Source organism: Corylus avellana, chromosome ca10 (assembly GCF_901000735.1).
Source record: "Corylus avellana chromosome ca10, CavTom2PMs-1.0".
In the NCBI taxonomy this organism is placed as follows: Eukaryota; Viridiplantae; Streptophyta; class Magnoliopsida; order Fagales; family Betulaceae; genus Corylus; species Corylus avellana.
Window position 1 is genome coordinate 15,155,510 of NC_081550.1, and position 10,108 is coordinate 15,165,617.

Consider the following 10,108-nt stretch of genomic DNA (forward strand, 5'->3'; position numbering starts at 1 on the left):
CAATCTAATCCAATCCATAATCCACGTTCATCAGCAATTACAAGAATATATATATATCCAACACAACTTCATTAAACAAGATAATATATCCAATATATATATCCAACACAACTTCATTAAACAAGATAATATATCCAATATATATATCCAACACAACACAACTTCATTAGACAAAATTCAATTTCCAATATATATATCCAACACAATATAACACAACTTCATTAAACCAAATTCTATTTCCAATATATATATCCAACACAACACAACTTAATTAAACAAAATTCTATTTCCAATATATATATCCAACACAACACAACTTCATTAAACAAAATTCAATATCCAATATATATATCTAAGACAACACAATTTCATTAAACAAAATTCTATATCCAATATATATATCAAACACAACACAACTTCATTAATAAATTAATGTCCAATAATATATATCCAACACAACACAACTTCATTAATAATATGTATCCAATATCCAACAAACAAAATTTCAACACACATACTACATTTCAACACAACACATAACAAAACATATATATAGATCAAAAAAACGTTCTAACATAAGGCAAAACAAATATACAATAAAACATTTTTGGAGTATCTACTAGAAATAAGTTTCAATTAGTCTCAACAAGCATATAGTGAGATCTAACTATATACAAAACAGTAAACAATAATATGTATGTAGAACTTAACAAACAGTGATGACCAGCCCTATGGCGCTCTACTCAACACAATCATCCTCCAACTCCTAATTTGCATTACCTGCGAATGAATTGTGAACCAATAATAATCAATACAAAAATTAAAATTTACTCTATAATATGATGCAAATATATGTATGTTTTAAAATGGACCGCTGTAACTAGGGGTTTGTAACAGTTATTCTAACAGTAAACAATTGTTAGAAAAAGAAAATAAAATATAGAATTACCTCTGGGGGGCGCAGACCCAGACGTCGACCCGAACATTGCCTCGAGCTGGCGGAAACGAGCCTAAAAAATTTCATCTTTCTCTGCTATCTGGGCTTTCTGTGCTTCAATCTGTCTCGCCATCTCATCCATTGCACTTTTTTGTGCTGCCCGCTCCTCTTCAAGTTCTCTAATTCTATCTGTCATCTGTGAGAACGAGGAGCTCCAAGAATTTTGAGACCGTGTCTGGGACGGTGTATAGTATGAATGTATGCTGCCCCGCACCGGCAGCACATTCGGACCCAGCTGGCGGACCCTACCAGCATACTCCGGCTTATTTCCATGCGCCTGAGCATACGCGTCATTAGGTGTCCACCGTACCGTCCCTTCTGTCACGGTATCAGTATTTGCCGGGTCAGTGGGCATCAATTCCATCATCCTCTCCTGTACATTAAAAAACAAGTTAGTATCTCGTATAAGGAACGTTAATCATAAATAATTTATCAAAATATATATGCTTGAGTACTTACACATCTTTCTCTGACCACGTCATTCGGATAGCCACCTTCCTTGTATGTGTGAGTCTTGATGTAACTTTCCGCTCGAGTTGGAGGAGTGCCCCCCGCGTCTACGGTCTGCATACAAAAAAAAAATAAGACGTGTTTTTGACTTAAACAACCGATTATATATATATATAAGTACCTCTTGATGTGCCACTCTAGCATAGCTCATCGACCCAGTGCAGTGAGGCGTGTTGTTTTTTGCTCGCAATTCTTTCATCTTGGCAGCATACTCCTACATGTATATAAGTCTTAAAATGTCAGGCCTAACCCAATTAGAATTAATGAAACTAAACATCTACAATTAATTTCACTAGCCAATTGCTCATTTTGTCTTCTTATTCAAATATATTCATGTTGTTTCAAAACACAACTTAGATCGGTCATTGTGATGGTTCATGGCTCAAATTTATCTTCCTTAATCGGAATAGTTTTTTTATTCCCTATTTTTTCCATGTTTTGTTTTTAGTTTGTAAGAAGTTGTTTTTTAGAAAATAATAAGTTAAAATTAAGAAGCATGAATATTTTTCTTTTTCTTCCTACTTTTTCTTTAAAAATTAACTTCTACATATGTCATTCATAAAATGTTTTGAAGCTCGTAATTGCTGATAAACACTCCTGACGTACCTGATTTTTCGGGTCGCACCATCTCGCCAACAAGACATTCAAGTCCACTGGGTCGTATCTCCTAACGGCATCTTCACCCATTCTCGCCTTCACTGAGTCTGGAGTATCACCCGCTTGAATTTTTAATGATTTTTTTACAGAGTGTCTCCAACTCTTCAGCTTTGTGCCCATATCTTTGAAGGCGTCCCTTTTAATCGCCTCAATATTGTACTCAGGCGGCATGTAGAACTGAGTCTGCATATATAAATTGAACAAATTAGGCGTATAATTGCACACTTTAATGTTTAAAATATTGAAATACATCTGCTAAAATATGAGGAAAAATGTAACCATACCATAAGGGTGTCCCATATATCTTCCTTCGCACGAGGATGTACATGCTCCCATTCATCCCGGAGCTTAACATAAGTCCCTGCCCTTATGACGTTCCCGGCCTCCCTTCTGAATTTCATCCCGCTAAATCCTACGGGCTGCCATGCTTTATTGTACTCGCAGACGATTTTTTGGCCAAGGGGGACCTCCCACTTCTTGTTCGATGGTGGGATGTCCACCACCTGAAATTGGGTGCTCCCGTCTCCCCTGGTACCTAACACATTAATAATTGCAAAATTTATTTATTTGAAATTTAATACTAACTACATAAATTTTATACATATTCAAACTGAGTTTTTTAAACATATATACTTACTTATTGTCCGGAGTTGTCGACGCCCAACACTTCTGGAGGATCTTCGGCCTCCGAGTCACCTGAGCCATCATCCGCATGCTCCCCATAGTATTGTGTCTCGCTATCATCTGGCTGCGATGGCTCACTGTATGGTATACCCGTGTTCAACTCATGGGGAAACATCATCTCTACCTCACCATGTGCACATACACCCAGCTCGCTCATGGTGGGATATGGAGTACCAAGATCATAGGGAACCGGCTGAGACCCTTCCCCATGCTCAGGGAGTAAGGGTCTATACCCCTGGTCGTCTATCTGTGGGGACCGTCGTCGTCTACTCTTCCCCCGCGTACTCATGTCAACCTGCAAAACACATAATATACTCAATTAATTATGTATATAATAGATAAAAAAGTCACCAATATAACCAATCAATGTAGAAAGAAATAACATTAAATACGTCAAAATAAATGTGAACGATATATATTATTAAAGTTTTAAATTTTTTTAAATCACATACGGATCTAAGTCTTGTCGGATGTAGTCAATGTCATCCTGGGGATCCACTTCATTACTGCTAGTCAATAGGAGCGGCTCACACTCGTGGTAGCTGACACTTTCATCATCAGAACCTCACCTTGTCCAACGTCGTATACGTTCCTAGGTTTAGTTCTTACAACACAAGCCCAATCAGGGTCCCTTTCATCTTGGACGTAAAAGACTTGGTCAACTTGTGACGTTAGCACATACGGCTCATCAGTAATTTCCTGGCCCCGGTGGACAAGGTTTTTGAAGCTGACAAGCAGTATGCCATACTCGTCAACTTTGTACCCCCTGTCCCTCGTGTTATCCGCCCAATCGCACTTGAACAAAACATACCTAGTCCTGTCGAAGTACTCCACCTCAATTATTTCCGTCAACTTCCCATAGTACGTTTCACCATCAACTGTTGGCACGCACACCCCGCTATTCTGGGTCCTTTTTCCAGCATCGCATGCAATAGTGCGAAACAGCTTTCCATTAATCACATATCTGTTATATCTAGTCGCTGTGGCCTTCGGCCCTCTACAATGCATTACCAGTTTGTCACCTAATTCCTTCCTTTGTCGATCGTCCAATCGATCGACCTGTAAGCACATACGTAAAATTTGACCATAAGAAAGTTTTTTTAGTTGTTATGAATCAATAACTAAATATAATGGGTCGGTAACAGTTAAACGTCACGGTAGTCTTACGTAGTCACGGTACCAATCGGAGAATAGCGCATGATGTTGGGTTTCAAACTGATCCTCCGTCGTTCGCCCCCTACTGCATGAACGCCTAAGTGTATCCATGTGCACCCTACAATACAACGTTTCAATTATATTATAATTCACAACTAAGGGTTCAAGGTGATATTGAACTTGTATACACTACTAACACGACTTACGTCCGTAGTTGAAGGAACTCATCCGAGTTAAAAATAATGTATCGGTGAATTTGTGTCAATGTGACACGGTCGAGGATAACTCGTGTTCCCGCCCCCTTTGAACCATCTGGGTTTCTTACAGTCCTATTGTGAAATGTTGGTGCGTGGTCTAGATACCTTGAGCAGAACGCAACCAACTCCGTTGCTATGTAGCCCTCCGCAATGCATCCCTCAGGAGCCGCTTTATTGCAGACATTAGATTTGAACACCCCAAGGCTTCTACATATGATCATAATTCATTCATTATAGTTAGTGACGATTTCATATAAAATAAAAATTCATAAATATGAATATTAGTAAAGCTATTTTACCTCTCTGCCGGATACATCCACCTATATTGTACCGGTCCACCAAGTCGGCATTCACGGACAAGATGCACGACCAAGTGAACCATCACAGTAAAAAAGCTTGGGGGAAAGACCCTTTCCATCTGGCACAAAGTAATATAAATGTCACCCTCTAATCGGTCCATATCATCTCGTGTCAATGACGTTGAACATATGCCCCTGAAGAATGCAGAAATCCCGACAAGTGGTCTTACCACGTTTCCTGGCAATGATCCACGCAATGCAATAGGGAGAAGTTGTTGCATAATTACGTGACTATCATGGCTCTTCAACCCGAATATCGTACAATCACTAAGTCGTACACATCGAGAAATATTAGAGGCATATCCGTCCGGCACCCTTACATTTCGAAGCACTTTCAAAAACTGAGTTTTCTCTTCCTTAGACATCGTGTGACAAGCTGCGGGCATATATGTTTTACCATCCTCGCCTGTGTACGGATGAAGTGTATGTCTCAACCCCATTTCTTGCAAGTCTGTGCGGGCTTGGATGTTGTCCTTTGTTTTCTTTGGAATGTCTAGTATTGTACCAAGAATGTTGTCCATCACATTTTTCTCAATGTGCATGACATCAAGATTGTGCCGCAATAGATTATCTTTCCAATACGGCAACCTAAAGAAAACACTTTTCTTCTTCCACAATACGTTAGCAGTATCGCCTTCTCTTTCTGTCGCCCCACTCTTCTTCCGTTTCTTGTCTTTTTTCTTCTTATCCGCCCTTGCCTTACCGGCATTCTCATCTCCATATGCCATATCTTGTAATTGTCTAAGAATTTCATCTCCACTTGGCACATCTGGGGCACATTCAAATTCTTGTTTGCCGTCAAATGTTATTCTATTTCTCCTCCACGGATGATCAATAGGCAAGTATCGCCTGTGCCCATATAACAAAATTTCCTGCCGTGTTTTAACCGCCTGGACCTCGTCGAGTACATACAGCAGGGACATGCCTTCTCACCCCTGTTAGGCCACCCAGACAAATCTGCGTATGCCGGGAAGTCATTAATTGTCCACATCAACTGGGCTCGTAGCACAAAATTCTTTTTTTTGGACACGTCAAATGTGCGTACACCTACAGTCCATAATTCTTGTAACTCCTCAATTAAGGGTTGTAGGTAGACATCTAGATCCATTCCAGGTGACTTTGGGCCCGGGATTATCAGCGATAGTATAAATGAAGTTTGTTTCATGCACGTCCAAGGAGGCAAGTTGTACGGTACAAGCATTACAGGCCAAGTGCTGTGGGATGTGCTCATGTTTCCGAATGGATTAAATCCATCCGAGGTTAGTCCAAGCCTGACGTTCCTGCTGTCCGCCGAGAAGTCTGGATGCAAATTATCAAATGCCCTCCACGCTTCACCATCGGCCGGATGCCTCAATACACCGTCCTTAGTCCGGCCTTCTGCATGCCACCTCATGTAAGGAGCAGTATGCTCTGACATAAACAATCTCTGTAGTCGTGGTATAAGTGGAAACCACCGCAACACCTTCACCGGGCGTTTCTTACTCGATGATATGGGTTGCCCATCCTCATCCAACTGAATTTCATCCTTCCACTTAGATACTCCACAAACAGCACATGTATCCAAATCCTTATTGTTCTTCCAAAATATCATACAATTATTAGGACACGCCGGGATCTTCTCATACCCGAGGCCCATGTCCCTTAGAAACTTTTTTGCCTCATATGTATTAACCGGCAAAGCTTCATCACTAGGAGGCAACAACTGATTGATGAACTCAAGAAAAGATGAAAATATTGTGTTACTAAGTCCGCCAACACACTTTAAGTTGTACAGATGTACAGTAGCACTAAGCTTGCTATGTTTGGTCCCATCATGAAGTGGCTTCTCTGCCTTCTTAAGCAAGTTACTGTACTTTACTATGTCACTGTCGTCGGCTTCTTCATTCCCCTGCACCGCAACTTCAGGCTCACAATTGTCTTCCATGACATCGTGCATGCCGAATAGATCACGCAACATTGACCGCATGTTTTCACCCTGTGCTGCGCCTAAACCCTGATCCATGTTCGTGGTAGACGACGTAGAGACTGCAACAGGATCCCGGACAGGCCTCTCCCCGTGATAATACCAGGTTCTGTATGCAATCATTATTCCCTTACCCCCTGTCAAATGGTCAAATACCAAATCCGGCGGGTGGCGCTGCTTATTACGACACACCTTACAGGGGCAGTGAATTTTTCCATCAGGGATTGTGCAGTTCCTAACTGCAAAGTCCACGAATGATCTACACCCGTCTCTGTATTCCCTTGTACCCCTAGACTTTGTCATCCAACTCTTGTCCATAGCTTTAAGTACTGGGACCCTAACTGAATAAAATAAATCTAAGTTAGTTACTTAGATGTTCTTTTATTTTTTGTGGTTCTTTAACTACATCGTTTCAATTTTTTTATTTTCACTTTTAATAAACAAACACATAAATTGACTTTTAATTATAACATCTACATAATCTTAATATGCAAAACCTAAGTAAATTACATATGGGCACCCTAAATAAACTACATATAGCTAGTTAGGTCAAATGTTGGTTTTCTTTTTTTCGTTTACTAAACCATTTATGCATTTGTATGGAAAGTGTAGATAAAATCCAATATCCAGCTTCAATTCCAATGTTCGTTGTTTTTTACCATATACGTACGCATATTAGGAATTACATACTTAATTATTCTAAGTTTTGTAAATGTAAACATTCACATACGAATCGATAAAAATAGATATGCCGTTGTTAATCAAAACCTACACAAAATATGGGTCTACATCCAAATGCAAAATTCTCCAGAAAAACATAATTTCAAACTACCAAGGTACGTAATTGTACATGCATGCATGCAAATACATTAAACAATATTCTCACCATATACAAACCAAACATGTCAAACTATTCAAATATATTACAAAACATATATCTTAAGCAAATAAATTACTTACTTAACCTATAAAATTAATTTACATTGTAAATTACATTTTTTTATATAATTTAATTAATTATCTATTAAATAAATTAATTAATATATATATATAATTAATCTATAAATATATAATCTGTATATATATTTTTGCAGATTATATATATATATATATACCTGATTTTCGAGTAGGAGAACGAGTGAGAGCGTGAGAGAGCCTTCGGAGCTCGAGGTCGTGGTCGCCGGAGGGAGTAACGGCAGTGACGTGCGCCGGCGAGAGAGAGAGCCACCGAGAGGGAGAATACCACGTGAAAAAAGCGAGAAATGGCCGGGGTCAGACAAATGCTGCAGAGGCGCGCGAGGGGCTGGGTTGAAGGAGAAAAACCAAATGGCGGGTTGAAGGTTGCAGGCGGAGGAGTTGGGCGCGGGGAGAGAAAGAAATGGGAGAGAAGAAGATGCAGGAGACGTGGCGGAAGGGAAAAAAAGAAGAAAGAACAAAAGAAGAAAAAATAGGCGGTAGGGGCGCGACGTGCAGGCGAAGGCGCAGCAGGAAAAAGGCGCGCCTTCCCGAGGACCTTTTTGACGTGCCAAGTGGCACGTCAAGCCTATTTATACATTTTTTTAATTTTTTTTAAATTTAATTATAATTATATAATAAAATCTTATTTCTATTAAAATTATATTTCTTTTATTATATAATTTTTTCCTCTTATATAACATATTATCCATTCTCTCCAATTAAAATAAATTAACATCTACAATAAATAAACAAATTAATATTCTAGATGTATAGATAATTAAATGTATCAACTAACTGGCCGCATATGTTGTGTTTGTCGAGTTCATATGAGTTTTGCAGGTCTTATAAAATAAATGTATCAAGTATGACCCATACATTTTTAGAAAAATAATATGTGTAGCTATCATATTAATATTACTAGACTGATCAATTTAAGCATGCATCATATATATATATATACCAATTAATTTATACTAATATGATAAACTATATATAATTTTCCTATCCAATCAAAATTAATTTTCTATGCCAATTAACATTAAGTGTTGTTTCTTACATATTTTTTTATATCATAATTAAAATTATTTTTGATATATATATATATAATTAAAATTAATATTGTTTTTGACGTGTCATGCTTGACATGTCAAAAGTTTTTGACGTGCCATGCATGACACGTCAGTTTTGACGTACAATACACTGTAACTTATAATATATATATATATATATAATATATATATATTATCTTATTTAAACTATTTTCATAAAAAAATATTATTTATTTAAATGTTATTAAAATAGTATTTACTCTATCATATATATATTTCTTCTGTCCAATTAAAATTAATTAGAGAATAAATAAATAAATTAATATTCTAGATGTATAGATAATTAAATGTATCAACTAACCGGCCGCATATGTTGTATTTGTCGAATTCATATGAGGTTTGCAGGTCTTATAAAATAAATGTAACAAGTATGTTTTATATATTTTTATAAAAATAATATGGGCAGCTATCATATTACTATTACTAGATTGATCAATTTATGCATGCATCATATATATATATATATATATACACGGATGCATACATATATACTAATGATAATAAACTATAATTTATACTAATGACAATAAAAATTAATTTTTTATGCCAATTAACATTAATTGTTTGTTAATGCATATTTGTTTATATCAAAATTAATGTTAATTTTTTTTTTATTAAAAAAGCTTTTTGACGTGTGGAATTGACACGTCAAAAGTTTTTGACGTGTCAATTCCACATGTCAAAAGTTTTCGACGTGTCAATTTGACACGTCAAAAACTTTTGACGTGTCACGTGTAAAAATAAGACACGTCAAAAAAAAATGTTTTGACGTGCTTGCTTAGACACGTCAAAAAACACATATTTTTTTGTAGTGTCATGTCGTGCATCTTATAGTAATGAAGGGTGATAAATTGAATAAGATTCTTGATAGTTTAAGATACTTGTGGGACGCAATATATGCATGCAGCAATTTAACAAATTTCTTAAGAAACCGAGTTTATCATCCATGATAATACCATGTTATTACACCTTGTCCAAGAAAGATTTTGAGGATTCTGAAGGTTTGGACAAAGAATCGTCTATAAATCCTATTTTGTTCTTTGTTGTTAGAGTCATGAGAAATCGAGAGAAGAATTTGGAGAAGATGATCTATTTCTCTCATTAATGAAGTTTGATACTTATACTCGAGTAACCAACAAGCAACAAAAAAATAAAGAAACTGAAATAACATAACAACAAAATAGGTTATCAACATAATTTCATTTGAATTACAATTTTGTTTTTGTTTATTTTTTTTCAGAATTTTATTAGAATATATATATAGGAATATCATTATTTACATGTGCATATTATCCTATATATACATGTAGTCCTTAAGTTATATTTCATATGATTTAGGTTCATATGGTTTAGGTGTGATAATGAGATTATCACACAAAATATTTAAATCATAAACCTTGTAACTTACAAATTATAGTTCACAGTCAGTAATGAAATTTGGCAATATTCCATATGATAAG